Source organism: Manis pentadactyla, chromosome 17 (genome assembly GCF_030020395.1).
Source record: "Manis pentadactyla isolate mManPen7 chromosome 17, mManPen7.hap1, whole genome shotgun sequence".
Classification (NCBI taxonomy): domain Eukaryota; kingdom Metazoa; phylum Chordata; class Mammalia; order Pholidota; family Manidae; genus Manis; species Manis pentadactyla.
The window spans coordinates 7,632,441-7,655,253 of NC_080035.1; the positions used below are offsets into that span (position 1 = coordinate 7,632,441).

The following is a 22,813-nucleotide window of genomic DNA, read 5'->3' on the forward strand; positions in this document are numbered from 1 at the left end:
CAGGAGTGAACTATTGATACATGTAATAACTTGGATCATTTTCCAGGGAATTATGCTACATGAAAAAAAAGCCAGTCTCAAAATATTATACATAATATGATTTCATTTACATAACACTTTTGAAATGACAAAATTAAGGAAATAAAGAATGTAGATTTGTAGTTGCCAGAGATGTAAGAAGGTGGGGCTGGCAGGGAAGTGGATTTGGCTCTAACAGGGCAGCTTGAGGAATCCTTGCAATAGAAATACTCTGAATCATAACTGTACCAATGTCAGTATCCTGGTTGTGATATTAGCCTATAGTTTTGCAAGATGTTACCACTGGAAGAAAGGGTACAAGAGATTTCCCTATTATTTCTGCATGAGAGTTATAACTGCATGAGAATATATAATTATCTCAAAATAAAAAGTTTAATTAAAAAGAAAAAAGCTAGCTATTGTTTGAGCAAGATGCCCTAGGATGACTGCAGAATTCCAGCTAGAAAGAGCTACTCTTTAGTTCTTCTGTTTAGGGCCTTTTTTGCTATTGTGAAAGGTCCCTTTCCGCACACACAGTGTTCATCCCCTGCCTGTACATGCTACACTTTGAGAGACATCCCAGGGAAGACAGGACAAGTCTTGCTGCAGCTAGCAGTAAAGCCGACTTGTTCAACTAAGCTGTGTTTCTGAGGGTCTTTGTTTGGGCACATCGACAGGATTGCAGCTTCTCTGGGATTCATGGGAAGTCCTTGCTGCCTTGGCCGAGTAATAGTGCACACATCTGAGACCCCTGTCCGTGGCTGGAGATCAGTTCACACTCAGCTGGGCCCTGATATTTCGTTGAGAACCATCAGCAGTGTGTCTATTTTGTTTCCCTGGGAATAAAACTTTTGTGACTATGAGTTACTGATTAGACTTGAAAATACGGTGAATCAGGACAATTGTTTTCTAGCCTTCTAACACCCATTCTATAGCCTGTCTATTGAGTGTTGTTCACCTATCAAAGGAAAGGTCTGTGAGGAAAGGCCAAGGAAGGCCCCACCAGTCCATCCTCCAGCTGCCCAGGGGCTGGGAGTTCGGGACTGGGATCTTTAGAAAAACTGTCCTTCGGATGAACTCTGTGTCAGATTATCATTTCAAAACTTGGAAGGACTTCCTCTATCTTATATTTGAGACCCTGAGAACTTCTTTATTTAGTTTCTTCAGCCCTAATTGGAGATAATTGACTTTTGCCCAAATTACAGAGATAGAAGGTCATACAAGCACCATCCTTACACCACCACAGCTCTTGTGGGGTCCACTCAACCTACAACTGCACCTTTTCCAGAGCTAAGATCTGTTCTCTTCAGCCTTTATTTCTGTATCACACATGTGTGTGCTTTTCTCTACAACTGGTACAATTTCACCAGGGACAATTTGGAATTGCAATGTCCACTTTGGAGAACCTTTGATATAAAAGCAAGTTTTTGACATACTAAAGATTGTTTACTTGAAAAGCACTTTAGAACAAAAAGTGAAGAAACCTTCAAGAGGAGATCATTTATCTAAAATATAGATTATTTTGTTTAATATTGGAGTTGGCACCCTCCTTTCTTCTACAGTTTGAGGATTAATAAGTGCTGGCTTTTAAATCAGAGTCATTGATAAAATTGCAAAGGACTTAAGCCAATTTTAATGTCATTGTTTTTTGTGTGCATACTTCAAAATCTGTTTTTCTATACATAACCTTCCTTCTCTCATTTTCCAGAGGGAACATAATTATCGTTTTTCAGTGTTAATGTCATATTCATCTAGAGCAGTCTCCCTTTCTTTTTTTTTTTCAATTCTTCTTCCTCTCTTTTTCTGTCTTTTAGGAAATTAACGGTTACCTGATCAAGAGTCATTCACTTTAAGTTTGCACATTCCAAGAATAGCTAGTCCAGATAAACAGTCCAAATGTCTGAAATAAAGCAAAAAAAGTGTATCATTTTGTAGACACTAAAAGTATATTTACATAATAGCTTTTATTATCACAATTATGAGAAAAGAAGAAAGGGCATTCTCTTCAAGTTAAAAGAAGATAATATTTTTGGCATGATTCACAGTCTTTATAAAAATTAGTTTGGTATATAAAGTAGTGTCAGCACAATATTTTGGTTTGTACAAGGCCAGAGTTAAATTTCTTTTGATTAAATTGAATTTCCTACATTGGTTTTTATGAGTTAAGCAAATTCCACTATTCCCATAACTTGCTTAAAATTAAAAATTATACATATTGTCAAACAAAGAAGTAGACACTGAAATAAAAAGCATCTATTTGAGGTCTTAGACTTGCAACTTGGGGAGGAGATTTGGATAACAACCCAAATTGTGTCCCACTAGGGAACAAAAGTCAGGGTTTTTCAAAGAAAAGGTAATGCTTTACAAAGAATTACATTTGTTTACAAATGATACTGATTGTTGCTGGTAGCAGACAATCTTGGCTAATATATATTGATTGATCAAGCTACCACTAAGCAAAAGTCTGTTACTGTAGCAAATTGCAGATGTCCACACAGAGTCCTTGGAATATTAGTGATCTGGCACAGTTTAAAAGTTTACGTTCCACTCTGTGAGAACACGTGTAAGGCCCACACCCCTAATGGCTTCTGGCTCTGTTTCAAAACCCCTTGACATGAATGGCTTCATTTTACTTCAACATTCACAATATAAAATTATATTTAACTATAATAAGTGATAATAATGAATGCCTTTTTAAAGGTTTAAATTTCTAAAATTCTTATTTATTATAAATCTTAAGGATTTACTTGTGTTAACTAAAATTACAATTTCCTGATCTTTAACTAACTTTAAGACCTTAGACAAATGGTTAATTAATAAATGGTCTTTAGATGCCTAAACAATTTCTGCATAAGAAACAGATTCAAAACATTTATCATTAAATATAATTTTTACCTTATTTCTTAGAATGGCAATAGATGAACAAAATATGCAAATGCCTTTAAACTGTATGCTTATACATAAAAATTGTTTAAATTGTATGAAATAAATGCTGTAGACAGAAACATTTCTAAAAAATTCTTTATTTTCTCTCCTCTGACATTTTTATGCCTGAAGTAAAGGAAGTGCGATTACTTTGGTGAAAGATGATAATTAATATAAGTGGTTAATATGGAGAAATAGAAATATATGTCAATGATAATAAGTATGAATTTGTTTCTTAGGAAAGCTGAAACACTTTGTTCAGAGAGTAAATTCAATATGATATACATATTATTTTATTTCATAGATTTAAAGTCATACTTAAAAACTTTAAATTTATTACTTATTTGTGTATTTACACTGTGAATGCCTTAATGTATATATATATATAAGGGCATATTAATAAATCCTTATGTATATTATTACATGAGTAATGTATAAAAAGTCAAATTAGAGTTTGGGACTTTTAAATATAAAATCATTAGATACTTTTATGGTCATATTAGTAAAGATTTCTTTTTGTCAATAGAATATTCTGTTAACTTTCAGTGCTTCTGACACTTTTAAATCATCCCTTTAAAAGATCCCTTGCTTTAAAAAAAGTTAAGTTCCTATAACTATTGTTAATTGCTGAGTGTTTTTACAATGTTGCTTATAATTATATCTTGACTGCAGATGCTTGTAATTTATATCTTTACTCTTCAATTCTTAATTCTTCCTTTCCCAAACTGGGGCCACAAATTCAGAAGGAAGCTATTAATATGTCTTTTGTGTCTAAGCTATTTTGGTTTTACTAGAATGGCTAATAGGTAACACAATTTTTTTTTCTTCATCCTATAAAGGGAAGGACCATGGGAATAATTAGATTTCTAAAAATATTTTGAATTTTAGTTAATTTAAAATTATGAGAGTGCTTTTGCTTACCAAACTTAGTAATAAAAAACTAATAAATTAGAGTTGATTTTCCCGTTAATTATATTTAAGTAAAATGTGCTAATATAAATGTCTTTCAAGGATCACATACTTTTGAAGTTAAAGGAAGCATGCTCCTGTTTAAATACAGAGATTACTATTATAACTAAACATCAAAAGACTTTTTTTCCAGGATTCTAGATTCACAAATTCTTTTCCTGAACAAGCACTAGGGCTTCTGACTCAATGACACAGGAATCATCAGAGACCAATGGTTTCCTGCAGTTTTCATTAGATTCAGTAGTCACAACATAACCATCTTGTTTAAGGGTAACAAACAGCAGCTGCAGCAAGGATTGGAGAAAGCTTAACTCAACTTAGCCGACTTAATCCTAGGATTCCACTAAGCTTAATAGTTTCCTTTCTGTACACACTCTCTTTATTGACAGTGATAATGTGGGACTTTTCAGTTATTCACCTATCCTCCTATGCAATTTTTTTGGTTTCCCATGAAACATCACCATACATTGCTATGTAACACTCTAGAAATCCACTTACCTTATTTCCCTTGTTACGGAAAATACTGGAAAACCTGGACTGGATCACTGACAGAAAACTAAGCAGCACTCGGAGGTCTTGGAGTGTTGAAGTTTTATTTCACACCGGCGGCTCAGAGGGGAGTGATCGCCCAAGGTCTGAGCCCTGAGCACAAGCAAGGGGAGCAATTTATATTATTTTGGTATGTGGCATTTAGGCATGTGCAGGGCAAAAGAGAAGCCCAGAGAAGGAGGGGAGGGGGGAGCTGGGGGGGCTTTGCCAACTGGAGGAAAAAAGCGGTTTGCTGATCTTGATGGCTGTGCTGAATATTTTCCTAATCACCCTCACTGGTAGATAAACCCATGATCGTTACCTCCGTTAGGGAGGTGTCCGTGATGCATGGACTTCTAGATTCTTCCTTGTATACCCATGGCTAAATTTTGTTGATTGGTTCATACTTCAAAAGAAAAACTGAAAATTGCCAAGAATATCATGCCATCATTGACTTGAATTCACACTTGAAATATAAACTTTACCCCAAAACAAAATAAGTTCAGATGCCTAAATCCATTGCCTTTACCCAGACTTGTCAGCTGACAAAAAAAATAAAAGAACAAATATTTATACTGATACATGGTTTATGATTATGGATTCATCCATGAATTCAAAATGCTTTAGAAATAGGGATTTCTTGATGTAATAGGAATCCCAATAAAATAGACTACAAATTAAAGTAACTTGAGGTGCTTTGCTATTACCTAAAGAGAGAGTCATAATAAAGTAGACTTTAGCAAGGCTGCTTCATGATATTACCTAAAATAGCAGAGATAACTGGCAGATAGTAAACCGACATTGGTGGGATAAATGTTCCAATGCCGTCAACAGCGAGACTGAGGGTAGAACGTGGGCAGCCTCAGGGCGCCCTTGAACACCTCCAGCAGGACTATGGATGGGTTTTGGTTATTGACTATTCTCAGAGAGCATAAAAGGTTTTCTTTGCTGAAGAGATCTGGCTGTAATGGTAGGAAAAAAATGCTTAATTTTGTAATCCCAACTTGTCTCTCCACTAAAAGAGACACAATTCACCGATACAGTCACTGTAAAGCTTTATCTTTGACTTAGAAACATCACTGTACTTATCCATAAACAACAGGGAAAGTAATAAGAACTAATGGAATTCTAAAACCCTCAACTGCTAAGGCCATTGGCTTGACGGCAGGCAATCGGATCGATCTCCTCTAGGACCCACTGCCTTATGCATTTAGGAATTACTTCCAGTCTTCAACCCTCTCTTATTGCAATCTAACGTGATGACTGTAGGAAACTTGCATTTCCAAAACGTCCTCCGAAGCAGCCTCTGTACAATTGGAAACCTAAATATTTGATCTTTTGGAAAAGACATCAGAGAAAAAATTCTCTTGACTGTTGATGGGAAGAACCTTACTGGTGCTTTAACAACTCACACAGCATTAAGACTCTAACATTTTAATCCTTGGACTCATGTTTACAACTAAAAAGACATGTGTAACTTCCCCTCAACTACTGGCAGTCTGTTCCTTTAAAAGACCTCAAACTGAAGATATTCAGAAATTCCTCAGAAATGAATTTACAGAAGTAGACAGCTTCTGCCAAAAACAGCAAAACAAGCTTCTGACTGCAGAAGCAGACAGCTTTCACACAGATAGAACAAAATTCTCTGATTCTTTAGCATCCTGTTATCTTTCCCTTTATTACTCATCTTGTCCATCATTGCACTTTTGGCCCCTAGGTTAACTAAAATGAGCATAATTAATCCTGAGCTTTGGTCTCACAAAAATTGTACACTGACCCTCACATCAACGAAATGCTTATGCTGAACTCTTTATAACCATACCAGCAAAACCTTGCCCTTGAGGAGTGGGAACAAAGAATGGGCCCATCTGGATAAAAAAGTTATTTAATTTTCTTCAGAGACATTCCAGCTGGCTTTTCAGGACCTGTCTGACTCTGATGAAGGAATCTATCCACTTCAACTGACTCCTGAGTAGATGCTCAAATAAAGAAAAAGGCTTGTTCCTGTTGTGATAATGATTCTTAAATTCTCAATACGAACAGTCTTTGCCCCACAAATATACTTCTTCTCGTGTGGACATTAGGCTTGCCCTCACCTACCACATACTAACTTATCTTGTGTATTCGGATAACTGTTAGAAAATTTCAGATGTTTAAAACTTCCACTCCTCCAGTGAATCATGTTCCCTGAAAAGGGTACCTAGGGGAGCACGGGTTGACTTAGGGTCCCTGGGGGAGAACTGGTTCCCCAGCATGCGTACTGTGCCGACAGCCCCCACCAGAGTTGGGGTGATGCAGCTGGAAAGGATCCTGCTCACCTTGCCTCTCCCCTGGCCAAAGACATGCATCACACAGCTTCTGCTCTGGAGGCTGATGGAGATTCTCTCCTGGGTCAGATTCTAGCCAGGCTCCCCTGAGCACTCTTCTGGACTAGGCTTCCACCTTGAACTATAAAGGCACGAATAAAATTGTAACATATTTTTAAAACAGCTTCAAGGCCTCACTTCTAAGATGACCAGAACCTCCGCTCCTTGCATAGACTTGAGGCTGTCAGAAGAATTTCCTGTTTGCTCTGGCCCACCCCTGAAGATAGGGCTGCTGCCTCCCAGCCTCTGGCCGAGGGCATAAGCCTACCCTCTCCAAGCGCCGGTTAGCAGACCCAGATGCATCTCATACACAGCAACCTCCCCTGACCCCCATGTTTTGTAATTTTTCATTCCCTGACTCTACTAAAACCCTGTCCACCACCCTTCCGTATTCCCTCATTCTCCCTTGAAAACGTCCAGCCGCTCTGTTAAAATCGAAGTTAAGTTCCATTCATGTTGGATTCTTTTCTCCATTGTATTAGTATATTACTGAGTAAAATATGTCCTGTCCACTTTAACTAGTGTCTGACTTTCTCTTTGACAAAGCCTAGGTGTAAATTCATCAGGCCAAGTGTCATGGATGATCACATAGTCCTTAATTTCTTCTTAGCTAGCCAAAGAGAAGTCTTTGCCAGAGTAAACACTTCTTACTGCACTTGTATAAATATTACTGAACAGCCCATGACTGGGGCGGGGGTGAGGGTTGGGGGGAAGCATCCTGGATGTCTAGAAAAGGATAGCTGGTTTGTGGGGGGTGAGGAGACTTTCAGTGTCTGGGTGTGATAGTCTGGCTGTTTTTCAGAATCTGTTATAAGAATAACCATTTTTGTTCCTGAAAGTTCTATTTCCATGAATCTTACCACCAAACTGCCTAACACAAGCACAAATCCTATAACAATGCCTAACGTCCTCTTTCTGAGATATCCTTGTTTCCCACGGTATGTATTCTTCCTCTGATGCAAGTCAATAGACCCTACCTTGTTCAATTACATGCATGTTCCTAATGGCCTTTGACTAGAAGATACTGACTCTGAGAAGTCATGTAATGATCTAAAGAATAAAAGAGAGACAATAAACCATCAGTTAAATTAACTTACCCAAGGAGATGGTTTGTAAATGTATTTCTGATGCAGCAAGGATGTTTTTCAATTTTCCTTCAGAGACCTAAGTGAAGGTGTAACACAGAAAACATGGCTGGCATATCAATAATGTCAAAAAAAAAAAGCTTTTTTTTCCTTTTAAGTCAGCACTTCTTAAAGTATCTTCTACAGAATATGAGTTCCATGACATGCTCTGCAAAATAAAGGGTTCCATGTTCAAATCAGCCTGAGAATCACATATAGCTTTAGTGTCCTTCTGGGAGGTTCTTAATGCATGTTAAAGGCTCTATAGGAGTCCTGCAGAAAAAGCCTGATTTATACACAGTATTCCTCCCTTTTTGGACTCTGAAACCTTTTTGTATATTAACACATTCTAATATCTACAGAACTAATGTTCTATACAACTTACTTGGGAAATGCTGATTTTTATATGATTTACCTGCAAAAAGCTCTTGATAGAAGAAAAAAGAGAACACTCACTTCACGTGCCAGGTCTGTCAGCAAGTGTTCTGGTGTTTGGAGTCAAGTAGCTCTAAGCACTTACTTTTGGGTAAATTAGCATTTTGGAACATTTATTACTTCATTTGTAAAATGAGGATTACATTAATTTCCTAGTACTGCCTTGACAAACTGGGTGGCTTACAAAAACAAAACTTTACTCTCTGCATTTCTGGAGACTAGAGGCCTGAAACGTCAGCATGGTTACGCTTTCCTCAAAGGCTCCAGGGAAGCAGTCTTCCTTGCCTCTTCTAGCTTCCCACGGCTCCCAGCAATCTGTGGCAGGCCACGGCTTGTAGATGCATCACTCTCGCCTCTTGACTCTGCCTCAAGGTGTTTCCCTTCTGTGTCCTCGCATCATCTTCCCTCTCTGTATTCTGTGTGTCAGTCTTCTCTTGTTATAAGAGCCCCAGTCAGTGGGCTTAAGGCCCATCTTAATTCAGTATTGCCTCATCTTAACTAATTACATCAACAAAGATTCTATTTCCCTATAAGGTCACATCCACATGTTTCTGGGGTTAGGACTTGGACATATCTTTGGGGGTCTTATACCCCACAACAGGGATATATAACGTCTGTTTCACAGAGTTGTTGTTAAGTATCAACTGAGATAGAGTGCTTCACAGATACGCTCCACTCTCATGAATGTGGGAATGACCTAGATTCAATGTGTCATCCCGTTAACCCCCAGATGATGTATGACCTCAATTCTCATGTTCATATAAAGTGTAAATAGCAACATCTTCTGGTGTTTTATAGAAAGGCATACCCAACCGATACACTGATTACTTTCAGATTATCCTAGAGCTCAGGAGACAAGTCAAAAGTTGCAGATACAGTTAAGGGAATAGTCACGTAGATGCTGGAAGTCTGGGAGACTGACATGGGAAAGGCAAGCAATGTGAGAGACTTGGAGAGGGTGTTTTAACTCAATGTTATAGAGAATTAAAATTTCCACTGGCTGGCAGGGCCGGGACAGAATCAGGAAATACAGAGCTGAAATGTGAGGGACGGTGTGCGTGCAGGCCCGAACCAAGACTGCAAAGTGCAAGTGGGGCTGGACTGGACGTCACGACCAGGTGTCAGATCTAGGTTGGCAGGGCACTGAAATCGGGTCAGCACACAGAGCTTCGGGGGACAAGGAGACGAGATGTGGGAATTCAGATTGGTATGTGACCAGCCAGAGGAATTCTCACGGAAGGTTCCATTACAAATGGCCTTTTAATGAAAGGATAGAGTCCTAACCATATAGCCATACAGAATCTACTTTAGTCTTAAAGACCCTAACTTTGGAGCCAGGAGTCCGATGGAATCTTAGAGAAAGCTTATATCTAAGAGACCAGGGAGGAACTGAAAAAGTAGAAATAAATTTGAGAGCAATGAAATCCTTTAACATTTTCACTATGAAAACTACCACTTCTCCCATCTCAAGATAGCAGGGCTTATGAATTGCAGTAAGAAGGGCAGTCAGAGAAGGTTGAGACCCAGCCCTGTACTCCTCCTTCCCTAGGGTATGGCAAGCCTTCAGGGACACTGTCAGCTACAGGTGTTGAGCAAAGACCCATTTCATAGGCAGAGTGTGGAATCCAGCAGGCATGACCACAGATAAGATGTCATAAAAAAGATGCTAACTGGTGGCCCAGCAGGGAGCCGATGAGCGTGGGGAGACCAAAAACAGACCCTAGCAACAGGGTCTCCTTGAGCAACTGGGAAGGAAGGCAGCACTCAGGGAGGAAGTTAGTCTGCACACAGCAAGGCCCTTCACTGCCAGGCCACACTGCAAGGAGAGGACCTTGGATCTGAGAGAAGGCCTGGCCAGAGTAGGCAGGCCCTGAATCCTGGGGAGCCCAAATGCTGGGCACGGGGACTCATACCAGGCGAGAAGCCAGGACAGGGGTCCATCACCCCTAATGAGGTAGAGTCTCAGGACTAAGATAGAGCTGCGATTTTAGAATCATGGCACAAGTTCAGGATCAGATCAACCCCAAGGGAAACACTGAGCTCCAGAGCTGCTTCAGTTCCTCTGCCTGGGACTGGGATTAGTTCTGGGTCCGCAGCAGGCTGAAGAAGGGGGGGGGGGGCTCAAAGGCTGCCACACAGCCCCAGCTATGGGGAGGGGAGAGCTGCAGAAACTAGGGGTTTTATTCTAAGAGTGTCTTAATCCCAGGAAAGCTAAAGAAAAGTACACAAACACCCTTCCTACAAGCCTCATTTAAGCTAACAGCCACAGGCTAAAAACTGGGCCAGCTCAGGGCCAACATTGCCTTTAGCTAAACATTTGCTCTTGAGAAACCTCTAAAACATTTTGGCTGTTCTGTCCTGCTTGTATAGAATATGTTTGACTACACCGCACCACAACTTTTCACTAGACTATGAAAACAGAAAAAGAAAATTGCCGGCTAGATGTGGCTGTAAAAATCAGTCAGGCCAATTAAGTTGGCAGCTGAGAAATATATGAAGAGGTAAATTCAAGGGAAATTAGGAAGTAAATTGACAGCATAATTTCCACTGCCTTGGAGAAGAGGGAATGAGCATGGGTGTGGCTTTCTGACTGAAAGGGGGCTTGGAACAAAGAAAGAATTAAGGTTTTGTCTCCTGCAGCTTTACTGGTAATAAAGCAATGAAGGAGAAACAGTGAGAAGCAGCAGCCTATGAAGCTTCCACGTTTCCATTATGGAGGAAACCCTTAGCTGCACGACCAGTTAAAATCTGATGCGGGTGGATAGCTTACACTGATGCTTGGAAGGCCATGGCCAAAGTTATAACATGGTCAAAAGCTCACGGAACTTATTTTCATTTAAACTTAGAAAAATATATATTTTGAGGCACTAACAGGGGGCCAGTTAGACTGTTGCAGAGACCCCTCCACAACTGACTGGGTGCTGTGCCCACAGCTGTGCTCACCTTCCATTCTCAGATCTGGGCCTGTGACTGAGATACTCAGACACGTTGACCCAGACATGCCCAGAAGAGCAGCCATCGATGTGCCATTAGACAGAGAGCTGCTGTGACATTGGGGTAAACTGTTAAAGGACAGATAATGTTCTGTAGAATCAAGGTTTGCATCATCTTACAAGGAATGATGGGACTTTGTGCAGAGTGGTCAGAGAAGAACGAGCAGCATCACCAGACCTGTCAGTACTCTGTCAGGAGATCTAGTAGATACATGCGGGCAGCCTCCCTGATTGTAGAGAGGCGACATTCTGAGTCCTCTGCTTGGGCACTGCCTCTGGGCCTTCTAACTCCCACATCAAAAGTCCTGGTAAAGTGACCTCAGGGCCCTTGGCTGTCTGATTTCATCAGCCACCCTTCACTTCATGCCACCAGCCTTGGCCAAGCCTAGGGCTTTGGGAGAGCAGCTTCCTAGATCAGGCCACCTCTGCCTCTAGCCACAAATGCTTGTTGATTCAAGAGGAGGACAGCCAACCTGTACTGTGTTTACTCAGGTGGAGGCACTCTGCAAAGCTCATTATGTGCATTAACTCAACTAATGCTCAAAGAGGCCTAGGTACTCTGAACTAGTCATTTCATAGATGAGAAATACCAAGTCCAAAGACATGGCATAGCCTGTGTACTCAAGTTCCTTTGTCAGTTAGTGGTGGGGATGGGCTTGAGTCCAGCTATCAGCTCTCAATCACAGGCTGTCCTGCTTCTCTCTCAGCCACATACACTAAGCCCTGTGTATATGACAAGGAACACAGTCTCAGACCTAAGGAAACCTCCAGGGTGCTGAATAAATCAGACAAGTGAATAGACAAAGCTCTGTCAGAGGGGAGAAGTTAACAGACAAAGCAAGGTGTGAAGGCCCATCTGAAAGAAATGTAAAGAGTGCCTGGGAACTTGTGGGAGTGGCCCAGATATCCTTGGGGACAAGGGGGAGTTTTTTGTTTTGTTTTGCTTTTTGTTATCATTAATCTACAATTGCATGAAGAACATTATGTTTACTAGGCTCCCCCCTTCACCAATTCCTCCTCACACACACCATTACAGTCACTGTCCATCAGCATAGTAAGATGCTGTAGAATCATTACTTGTCATCACAGTGTTGCACAGCAACTCTTTTTGATGCAATTGTGAATGGAATTGTTTTCCTGATTTCTCTTTCTATTAGTTCATTGTTAGTGTATAGGAAAGCCACAGATTTCTGTATGTTAATTTTGTATCCTGTAACTTTGCTGTATTCCGATATCAGTTCTAGTAGTTTTGGAGTGGAGTCTTTAGGAATTTTTATGTACAATATCGTGTCATCTGCAAATAGTGACAGTTTAACTTCTTCTTTACCAACTTGGATAGGTTGTATTTCTTTGTTTTGTCTAATTGCCATGGCTAGGACCTCCAGTACTATGTTGAATAACAGTGGGGAGAGTGGAAATCCCTGTCTTGTTCCCAATCTCAAAGGAAAAGCTTTCAGCTTTTTGCTGTTCAGTATGATGTTGGCTGTGGGTTTATGATATATGGCCTTTATTATGTTGAGGTACTTGCCTTCTATACCCATTTTGCTGAGAGTTTTTATCATGAATGGATGTTGAATTTTGTCAAATGCTTTCTCAGCATCTATGGAGATGATCTTGTGGTTTTTGTCCTTTTTGTTGATGTGGTGGATGATGTTGATGGATTTTCAAATGTTGTACCATCCTTGCATCCCTGGGATGAATCTCACTTGGTCATGGTGTGTGATCCTTTTGAGGTATTTTTTAATTTGGTTTGCTAATATTATGTTGAGTATTTTTGCATCTACATTCATCAGGGATATTTGTCTGTAATTTTCTTTTTTGGTGGGGCCTTGCCTGGTTTTGGCCTTAGGGAAATGTTGGCTTCATAGAATGAGTTTGGGAGTATTCCCTCCTCATCTATTTTTTGGAAAACTTTAAGAAGAATGGGTATTATATCTTCTCTGTATGTCTGATAAAATTCTGAAGTAAATCCATCTGGCCTGGGGGTTTTGTTCTTGGGTAGTTTTTTGATTACTGCTTCAATTTCGTTGCTGGTAATTGGTCTGTTTAGATTTTCTGTTTCTTCCTGGGTCAGTCTTGGAAGGTTGTATTTTTCTAGGAAGTTGTCCATTTCTCCTAGGTTTTCCAGCTAGTTAGCATATAGGTTTTCATAGTATTCTTTAATAATTCTTTGTATTTCTGTGGGGTCTGTCATGATTTTTCCTTTCTCATTTCTGATTCTGTTGATGTGTGTTGATTCTCTTTTACTCTTGATAAGTCTGGCTAGAGGCTTATCTATTTTGTTTATTTTCTCGAAGAACCAGCTCTTGGTTTCATTGATTTTTTCTATTGTTTTATTCTTCTCGATTTTATTTATTTCTTCTCTGATCTTTATTATGTCCCTCCTTCTGCTGACCTTAGGTGTCATTTGTTCTTCTTTTTCCAATTTTGATAATTGTGGCATTAGACTGTTCATTTGGGATTGTTCTTCCTTCTTTAAATAGGCCTGGATTGGTAAATACTTTCCTCTTAAAACTGCCTTCACTGCATCCCACAGAAGTTGGGGCTTTATGCTGTTGTTATAATTTGTCTCCATATATTGCTTGATCTCTATTTTAATTTGGTCATTGATCCATTTATTATTTAGGAGCATGTTGTTAAGCCTCCATGTGTCTGTGAGCCTTTTTGCTTTCTTTGTACAATTTATTTCTGGTTTTATGTCTTTGTGGTCTGAGAAGTTGGTTGGTAGAATTTCAATCTTTTTGAAATTACTGAGGCTTTTTTTGTGGCCTAGTATGTGGTCTCTTCTGGAGAATGTTCCATGTGCACTTGAGAAGAATGTGTATCCTGTTGCTTTTGGATGTAGAGTTCTATAGATGTCTATTAGGTCCATCTGTTCTAGTGTGTTATTCAGTGCCTCTGTGTCCTTACTTATTTTCTGTCTGGTGGATCTATCCTTTGGAGTGAGTGGTGTGTTGAAGTCTCCTAAAATGAATTCATTGCATTCTATTTCTTCCTTTAGTTCTGTTAGTTTTGTTTCACATATGCTGGTGCTCCTGTGTTGGGTGCATATATATTTATAATGGTTATATCCTCTTGTTGGACTGACCCCTTTATCATTATGTAATGTCCTTCTTTATCTCTTGTTGCTTTCTTTGTTTTGAAGTCTATTTTGTCTGATACTAGTACTGCAACATCTGCTTTTTTCTCCTTGTTGTTTGCATGAAATATCTTTTTCCATCCCTTGACTTTTAGTCTGTGCATGTCTTTGGATTTGAGGTGAGTCTCTTATAAGCAGCATAGATGGGTCTTGCTTTTTTATCCATTCTATTACTCTGTGTCTTTTGATTGGTGCATTCAGTCCATTTACATTTAGGGTGATTATTGAAAGATATGTACTTATTGCCATTGCAGGTTTTAGATTTGTGGTTACCAAAGGTTCAAGGTTAGTTTCTTTAGTATCTTACTGCCTAACTTAACTCGCTTATTGAGCTATTATAGACACTGCCTGGTGATTCTTTATTTCTCTCCCTTCTTATTCCTCCTCCTCCATTCTTTATATGTTGGGTGTTTTATTCTGTGCTCTTTTGTGTTTCCTTTAACTGCTTTTGTGGGTAGTTGATTTTATTTTTTGCCTTTAGTTAGTATTTGCTTGGTCTGCTTTCTTTGCTGTGATTTTATTTTCTCTGGTGACATCTATTTAGCTTTAGGAGTGCTTCCATCTAGAGCAGTCCCTGTAAAATACCCTGTGGAGTTGCTTTGTGGGAGGCAAATTCCCTCAACTTTTGCTTGTCTGGGAATTGTTTAATCCCTCCTTCATATTTAAGTGATAATCGTGCTGCATACAGTATTCTTGGTTCAAGGCATTAAATCTCTTCTGGCCAGTAAGGTTTCTGTTGAGAAGTATGATGATAGCCTGATGGGTTTTCCTTTATAGGTGACCTTTTTCTCTCTGGCTGCCTTTAAAACTATTTCGTTGTCCTTGATCTTTACCATTTTAATTATTATGTGTCTTGGTGTTGTCCTCCTTGGGTCCCTTCTGTTGGGAGTTTTGTGTACTTCTGTGGTCTGAACAATTATTTCCTCCCCCAGTTTGGGGAAGTTTTCAGCAATTATTTCTTCAAATATACTTTCTATCCCTTTTTCTCTCTCTTCTTCTTCTGGAACACCTATAATGCGGATATTGTTCCTTTTGAATTGGTCTCACAGTTCTCTTAATATTGTTTCATTCCTGGAGATCCTTTTATCTCTCTCTGCATCAGCTTCTATGCGTTCCTGTTCTCTGGTTTCTATTCCATCAATGGCCTCTTGCGTTTTATCCATTCTGCTTATGAATCCTTCCAGAGATTGTTTCACTTCTGTAATCTCCTTCCGGACTTCATCCCTTAGCTCTTGCTTATTTCTCTGCAGCTCCATCAGCATGGTTATGACCTTTATTTTGAATTCTTTTTCAGGGAGATTGGTTAGGTCTATCTCCCCAGATTCCTTCTTAGGGAAGGATGTCTGGGTTAGTCTGGTCTGTATCAAATTCTTCTGCCTTTTCATGGCAATAGAGGTAGTTGCAGGAAGCTGGCGCATGTGTTGGCTGGGAGAACATCCCTTCTTGCTGGTTTGTGGCCCTCCTCTCCTGGGAGAATGGCGACCCCTAGTGGCTTGTGTTGGCAGTTGCGCGTAGACTGGTCTCTGATTCTTGCCCGGCCACTGTGGAGTTAAGCTCTGTGGTTGCTGTGGGCGTGGCCGGCCTCACACTGCTGCTCCTCTATGGCTGAGCAGCATCAGAGGGGAAACAGGCGGGAGGCTAATTATCTCCTTGAGGGGCCTCCAAGCTGCGCTGCTGCCCTGAGGGTTAGGGCGCCTGGAATTTCCCAGGATTCCCAACTGCTAAGCTAAGTGTCCCAGGACACTTCCGTCCAGCTGTGGGGTCCCTGTCCCTTTAAGTATTACAAAAAGCACTCGCTTTTCTTTGTCCCAGGGGCCCCAGCTGCCAGGACCCACTCACAGGTTTCACTGTCCTGTTTCCCTAGTATCCAGCACCCCATGCATGCACTGTGTCTGCACTCTGGCCCGGATGGCTGGGACTGGGTGTTCAGCAGTCCTGGGCTCCCTCTCCCTCCTGCTCCGACTCCTCTCCTCCCGCCGGGAGCTGGGGGGAGGGGCGCTCGGCTCCCGCCGGTCCACGGCTTGTATCTTACCCCCTTCCTGAGGCTCTGGGTTCTCGCAGGTGTAGATGTAGCCTGGCTATTGTCCTGTATCTTCTGGTCTCTCTTTTAGGGATAGTTGTATTTGTTGTATTTTCAAAAATATATATCGTTTTGGGAGGAGATTTCCACTGCTTTACTCACTCCGCCATCTTGGCTCTGCCTTCAAGGGGGAGTTTTTAAGGTTGATAAGAGAGGCTGCCTCAGGAGAGGGGGTCAGGTTCCAAACAGGGAATGGGATGTAGGAAGACCAGTTGTTGAATGACAGCCTTGGGGAACTACAGGAAATATAGTCTAGGTAAGCATGAAAGGGGATTTGAGTAGGGCAGAGGGTGGTTTGAGAGAGTCCTACCTCGACAAAAAGAATTTGGGTTTTATCCTGATGATGGGCCTTGAATTGTGGAAAGCAAATTTGTATTTTAGAAGGGAGATTCTGGCAGCAGATGGAGGACAGTTTGGAAGGAGGTAAGCCTAAGTTCAGAGTGACTGGAAGGTTGCTCGGGTGATTGTCACGGGCAGGGACGTGGACATATCTGGGTGGGATTGAAAGAGAAAGAAATTCTAGTTGACTGGGCTTGTGGATGAACCAGTTGCAGAAGGTCAGGGAAAGAGGGCTCAAAGATTTTCTCGGGTATTTGTATGGGAGAATGGTGCCTTATATTAATAAAAATAACATAAGAGGAAGATACTGTCTGGGGAGCAGTGAATTTAGTTTGGGGATATAATGAATCTGAAGCATTTAGAAAACAAGTCTGCCTGTTGCAGTCTAGACCAGGGAGGAGCTCAGGCACCGATTGGCAGTCAACGGGGACTGAGGCCAGAGGAGTTGAGAAGCCCACACAAGGGCATGAGAACAGAGGAGGGAGGATGGTCCAGGACAGAACCTTGGGGAGCAGCAATGATTAAGGGACAGGCAGGGAGAACAGGGGCCCTTGAAAGATGATTGAGAAAGACTGGTCAAATAGTAAGAGATGAATCAGGAATGCAGTGTCAAGGAGGCCAGGAGAAAGACTGCTTTAAGCCTGAGTCTGAGTAGTCAGTGGGAATAAAATGTATCAAGGGCTTGGAGATAAGAAGGCTTATCAGTGATCAGAGGTGTCGTGCAAGCCGTGGGACAGGAACTGGTAAGGAGCAGCAGTGGGCGAGGGGCACAGAGATGGCAGAGGGTGCTCTCTGGGGTCCTGCTGTCTGCGGAAGACCTGGAGTCTGGGAGGAAGGTGCAGGACTTCTTTTCTCTCGAGGTACCATGATTCTTACTCTCAGCCCAGCTCCCTCTGTGGGCTGCATGCTCTTCGTCTGTTCACCTCTCCTCCTCTCTCTCCAAACGTCACACTCCAGCATCCTGCCAGAGTAGAGTACACACTGTACCTGAAGTCTGGTAGATCTTGTTTGACTCCCGACCCTCCCACTCTGGCTTTTTAACTCTTACTCTCTGAGGTTTAGCCTCCATGCCTTTAAAATGAGACTAACAAAGGTAGTCCCTTAGGATTGTTTGGAGTGACTTGTGAAAGACCGAATGGTTCACTATGCATAGCGGGTGGTCAACCAAATGTTAGTCTCCTCCTCTCCTACCTAACTCTGTGACCTCGTCAATTTTTTTCTTTGACTTTTCCTTTTACACTTGTCCTCCCTAAATCATCAGGCACACTGTTGTCATGTCTTTCTAGCCTTTTCCTTGCAGATCCACAGCAATAGCTGCCCTGCCCACCCCACCGCCTTACTCAGCATCATACACAGCTCAGATAAGGTCATGGGCTCCTGCTCAGCTGCTGTTCTACTACTCTTTGCTTAAACTTCTTTCTTAGTCATTCTAGAATTTGATCCTCAGATCTTATCTTTGAAACCTCCACTCTTTCCCTGACTTCTGTGACCCTGAGTTCTCAATGGTTTCCATTTTCTGACTGCTGTGTCCTTCCTGAGTTCTTCACCCAGTTGTGGAAGCCCACTGGGCCCCACCGGTGTCCTCAGCTCACCTCTCTGTAATCCCCCAGAGCTCATCCACCATCTCTCTGCCCTGGACTCCCAGACATGTCTTTTACATATAAAAATATCATATTTCCCTCTTATAATTTGCAAAAAATTTTCTTCTCAGTTATCTCATTTACTCCACTTGGCTGTCTTTTGTGATAGGCTGAGCTGATATTATTATCTCAGTTATACAAATAAAGAAAAAAACTGAGACCAAGAGAATTTAAATTTTTCCTAAATTCTAGCCCAAGCTGTGTTCCCACATTTCTAGTTGTCTACAAGACAGGCTTACTTGGAGATTCCATCTCTATCTCAGAAGCTACCTGAGTTTCTCTTCCCCCTTAAATCAATCCCACTCAGCTGGTGTTAATGGACTGACTGTGTGTGTCCACATTTGTATGCTGAAGCCCCAACTCCAAGTGTGACTGTGTCTGGAGATGGGGTCTTTATGAGGTAATTAAGTTGAGTGAGGCCACAGGGTAGGGCCCTGATTCAATAGGATGAGTGTCCTTAGGAGAAGAAACACTGTGCCGTGTGATGACACAGCAAGAAGGCAGCAGCCACCTACAAGCCAAGAGGAGAGACCTCCGAGTGAGACCAACCATGCTGGCACCCTGACCTTGGACTTCCAGTCTCAAAACTGTGAGACATACATTTCTGTTACTTAAGCCACCCCATGTATGGTATTTTGTTATGGCAGCCTGAGCAGACTAATACAGCTGGTGACCACTTTGGGATATTTTCTTATTTTTCTTTATTTTATGTTTCACATCCAATCAATGGCCAGAGTTATCTCCATTGTTTTTACAGGACGTGCCTTGAATTTTATCCTTACTCTTCGTATGCAAAGTCACCACTCTAACCTTGCACTTTGTTAGCTAATGCCTGAAGCTGTTAGCATCTCCTGACCTGTACACCATTATAGGAGTGAACTAATTAAAACACCATTTTTGTTTCACTGTGAAAACCTGTAACTGCCTATCAGACCAAATACGAATTCCTCAACAGGAAACATAAGACTTTCTACCCCTTGTCCCAGCAATACCTGTGTTCTCATATATGAGATTCAGCACCAACTCCTGGAGCAATGGGGTGACAGATGGCAGAAAGCTCACAGAGAACTGGGTCCTGGTCTGCCACTTTCTAGATATAGGTGGCTTTGGCTAGACACATCACTTAGCTTCTTTGGGGAAACTTACCTGTAAAATGAGGATAACGATGCCCCCCAACCCCACCTCTGAAGAGGCCTCTGGGAGCAGCAGATGTATAAGGGATTTGAAAGTACTTTGGAAATGGTGAAGCTAGCATATTACAATATTACGGCTCCTCAAGCCAGGCAGCCCACGCCTGGATTTGCATGCTCCTGTGCTGTTCACACTGCTCTCTTCTCTGCTTCTCCCCTCTTCTCTGTCTCCACACTCCCCAATATGCAAGGTGCCTAACTCTTGTCCAGCTAAACCCTCGTCTCCTTCAACATCTAGATTACCTCATGCACATCACCTTATGCAAATGACACTTCCCACCAGCCTCGCTCTTTTTAATCATTCCCACAGCACTTGTGGTTAATTCTTCATGTGCTTCCATAGATATGTCTTAGGCAGACTCATCACATTGGCCTCTCCAGATTAGGAGATCTGCAGGAGGAAGGGATGGTCCTTTACTGATTTGCATTCCTTATTACATTAAGCAAGCATTTGGTGGAACTCCACTTGGCAAATGAGGGTTATCCCATTTGTAAAGCATGTGTGTTAGGAACAGACCTGAGATCTTCTTCACCTCTTTAATCATTTCTCTGTGCTCCAAATTTGAGGTATAATCACTATAGTTAACATCATTGAGTGCTCATCCTGTATGAGATACTTCACATTCATTATGCCATTTACAGATAAGGGAACTGAGGCCCAGAGAAGATAAGCCACTTGTGCAAGATCCCCAAGTGAAATGGGCAGCTGTGGCTCCATGACCATATACCAACTCCCTCTGAATATTTCTATGAACTTAAAGAATGTCCTATTTGCCAGTCCACAGTGTGCAGTAGCTATGGGAACTAAAACCCAAGTTGTGCTCTGAAGTTATTAGATAAAAGGAAGAGCTTTATTGTGGGGAGAGTTGTGAACTGCAGGGGGCGGGGTTATTAAAGCAGAAGCCTCCTGCTGTGCAGAACTTCAAACCCACAGTGACACAGTGGTTAGAAGTAGGCGTAACAAGGAAAAGCTGATGCCTCACAGGGCTGTGAATTCACTGCGCCGTCAAATCACATGGAGAAATGATTAAAGAGGTGAAGAAGATCTCAGGGCATTAGTAAAAATATAAAAGCAAGGGCTGAAAGATGAGTTGAGTAAATATGTTGAGAGGCCTGACGGACCCTCTGCTGCAGGCAAGTGGTGGGGCAGCAGGTAAGAGCACAGACTCTGGACCTGAGGCCTGGTTCTTCCACTCAGAGCCTCCCTAAGACCTTGAGCAGGTGACTTTATCTCCCTCTGCCCCAGTTCCTTAGCAAGACAGAGATAATGACAATAATAGTTCTTGCTTAACAGGGACCTTATGAGGAAAAAGTGAGATGACGTATGACTGGCACTCTGGCCAGGGCCTGGGCCAGAGAAAGCGCTGGTGTTAGCTGTTGTCATTGCAGAGGCTTATGCACTCAGCTCCCCCAGGTTATGCAGACAGGATGCCACCGTCTGGACTGGAAGATCTATGTATCTGTCCTTCAAAACCCCAGAAGGCCCAGAGTGCTGAACTAATATGCCCCCCAACCCCAAACAAGGAAGTGCCTAGTCCTTGAAGTTCAAGACTGCAAGCTCAGCCTTTAGTGGAAACGGGCCCTGAATGTCATGGCGGAAACATAAAGCTTCATAGACATTTCTGGCCTACCAGGAACAGTCTTGCACTTTTTCAAAAGGATAAAGTGAATTAAATTCTTGGAGTTTAAAGTAGAAATACAAACAAAAAGAACTGAGATTACAACATTGTTTGAATGAGGAACTGAGCCGGTCTCTAGGCTTCCAGAATAAACGTGGTGGGGGGAGGATGGGCAGAGGGTAAACCACACAGAGCCCTGTTTCCATGGAGTCAGCACTTGGGGCATGATGCTGCTCCCATTCCTCTTCCACCCTGTCTCCCGCAGCGTGCCTCAAAGTGCCCCAGTGCAAGTCACCAAACGCACCAGGCTAATGCTCTTTGCCTTCCCAATGCCATTTCCTTCCCCAGGCCTCACAGTGAAGTCAGCACTTTGTCCCATTAGTAAAGATCAAAACCAGCAGCTGTTAAATAGCAGTTAATGGTCCCGGAAATCTGTGGAGGAAATCCTCTAATTCACTTTGTTCTGCAGAGATTCTGGGAGCAGCTTTGGTGCCCAGTGGAACTTCTCAGCCAGAGTCCTGGGGCCTGATAATTCACCCTGCAGGATGACTGTTTAGCTTTCCCCTCCTGGGTCTCTGAGTCTATGAAGAGTTTTATTGTCTCATTTTTGTCTTCTGGTTAGGAATGTGCATTTGGAAGCTGCAAAGCTCACGGGGCCCTGTCCTTGTAGAACCAAACTGTGCCTGGTTCACCCTAGAGCTCAGTGGACAGGAAATCTGGTGTGTGCGTGGGATCGCTGCAGGTTCGTGGAGTGACTTGAAGCCCTAAGGAATACTCTTTGGAACTGGTGTGTTTTCTATTGCTGGGGGGCTAGTGGGTGCAGGGGAAACTTGGGTGGTTCCTGCAGCAAGGGTGGGAAGCTTTACCAAGCAGCTGTCATAATAGACAGAAGATCCCTGTGGGGGACCAAGTGCACTAAGCAGTTTCTCCCTACCCTAGCTGGCTTCTTTTATAAGTAACCTTTCAGCCCTCTTTTACAATCTCTGCTCAGATTCCTCAGGAATCTACCGGGATCATGCCAGCAGGAAGGGGAACATAGGGGACTGGCCAGTCTCTGACCTGCCTGCTGACTAAATTCCAGAATGTTAAGAGAAAGTTCAGAAACCCACAAAATAACTTCTGAATTTCATTAACTTGTTTTTCTATTGTAGATAAGACCAGACATGTCCTAGGATATTGTTTCCTAATTAGAACATTTTCTTGAAAGCATAGCAATTTGGTTGTCAGCTTTCCAGTGATTTCTCCCAGCTGCCAAGCTACACGTGCCCTTCAGCTTGCAGTTGCCTCCTTCTCCTTGCAGTACTTTCCCTGGTGCCTGTGAGGTCCCAGGAGCCAGACACTTCCTAGCCTGGACTCTGCCCCAGGCCAAAGGGCCTTCTTAAAGTATAACTATGAGGCCCTATTTGCGTGGGCCTGGGCATAGCGCGTGCTGGCTATGCCACCTTCCT

At 42.1% G+C, this 22,813-nt stretch overlaps 1 protein-coding gene across 5 annotated transcripts in view; it reads right to left on the minus strand.

The window, feature by feature from the left end:
- The window catches only part of CYSLTR2 (cysteinyl leukotriene receptor 2), a 56,179-nt gene that overhangs the window by 11,919 nt on the left and 21,447 nt on the right, over positions 1-22,813 (minus strand). The window contains exons 1-3 of one of the 5 annotated variants that reach the window (XM_057494439.1): positions 6,759-6,862; positions 4,763-4,860; positions 1,848-1,918 (exon numbers count right to left, since the gene is read on the minus strand). The exons of 1 other annotated variant lie outside the window; for it this stretch is intronic. The gene's annotated coding sequence lies outside the window, so the exon portion shown is untranslated. Of the gene's footprint in view, positions 1-1,847; positions 1,919-4,762; positions 4,861-6,758; positions 6,863-22,813 lie in introns of those variants that run through there. 3 more of the 5 variants (XM_036904111.2, XM_036904122.2, XM_036904102.2) reach the window with 3 other exon arrangements.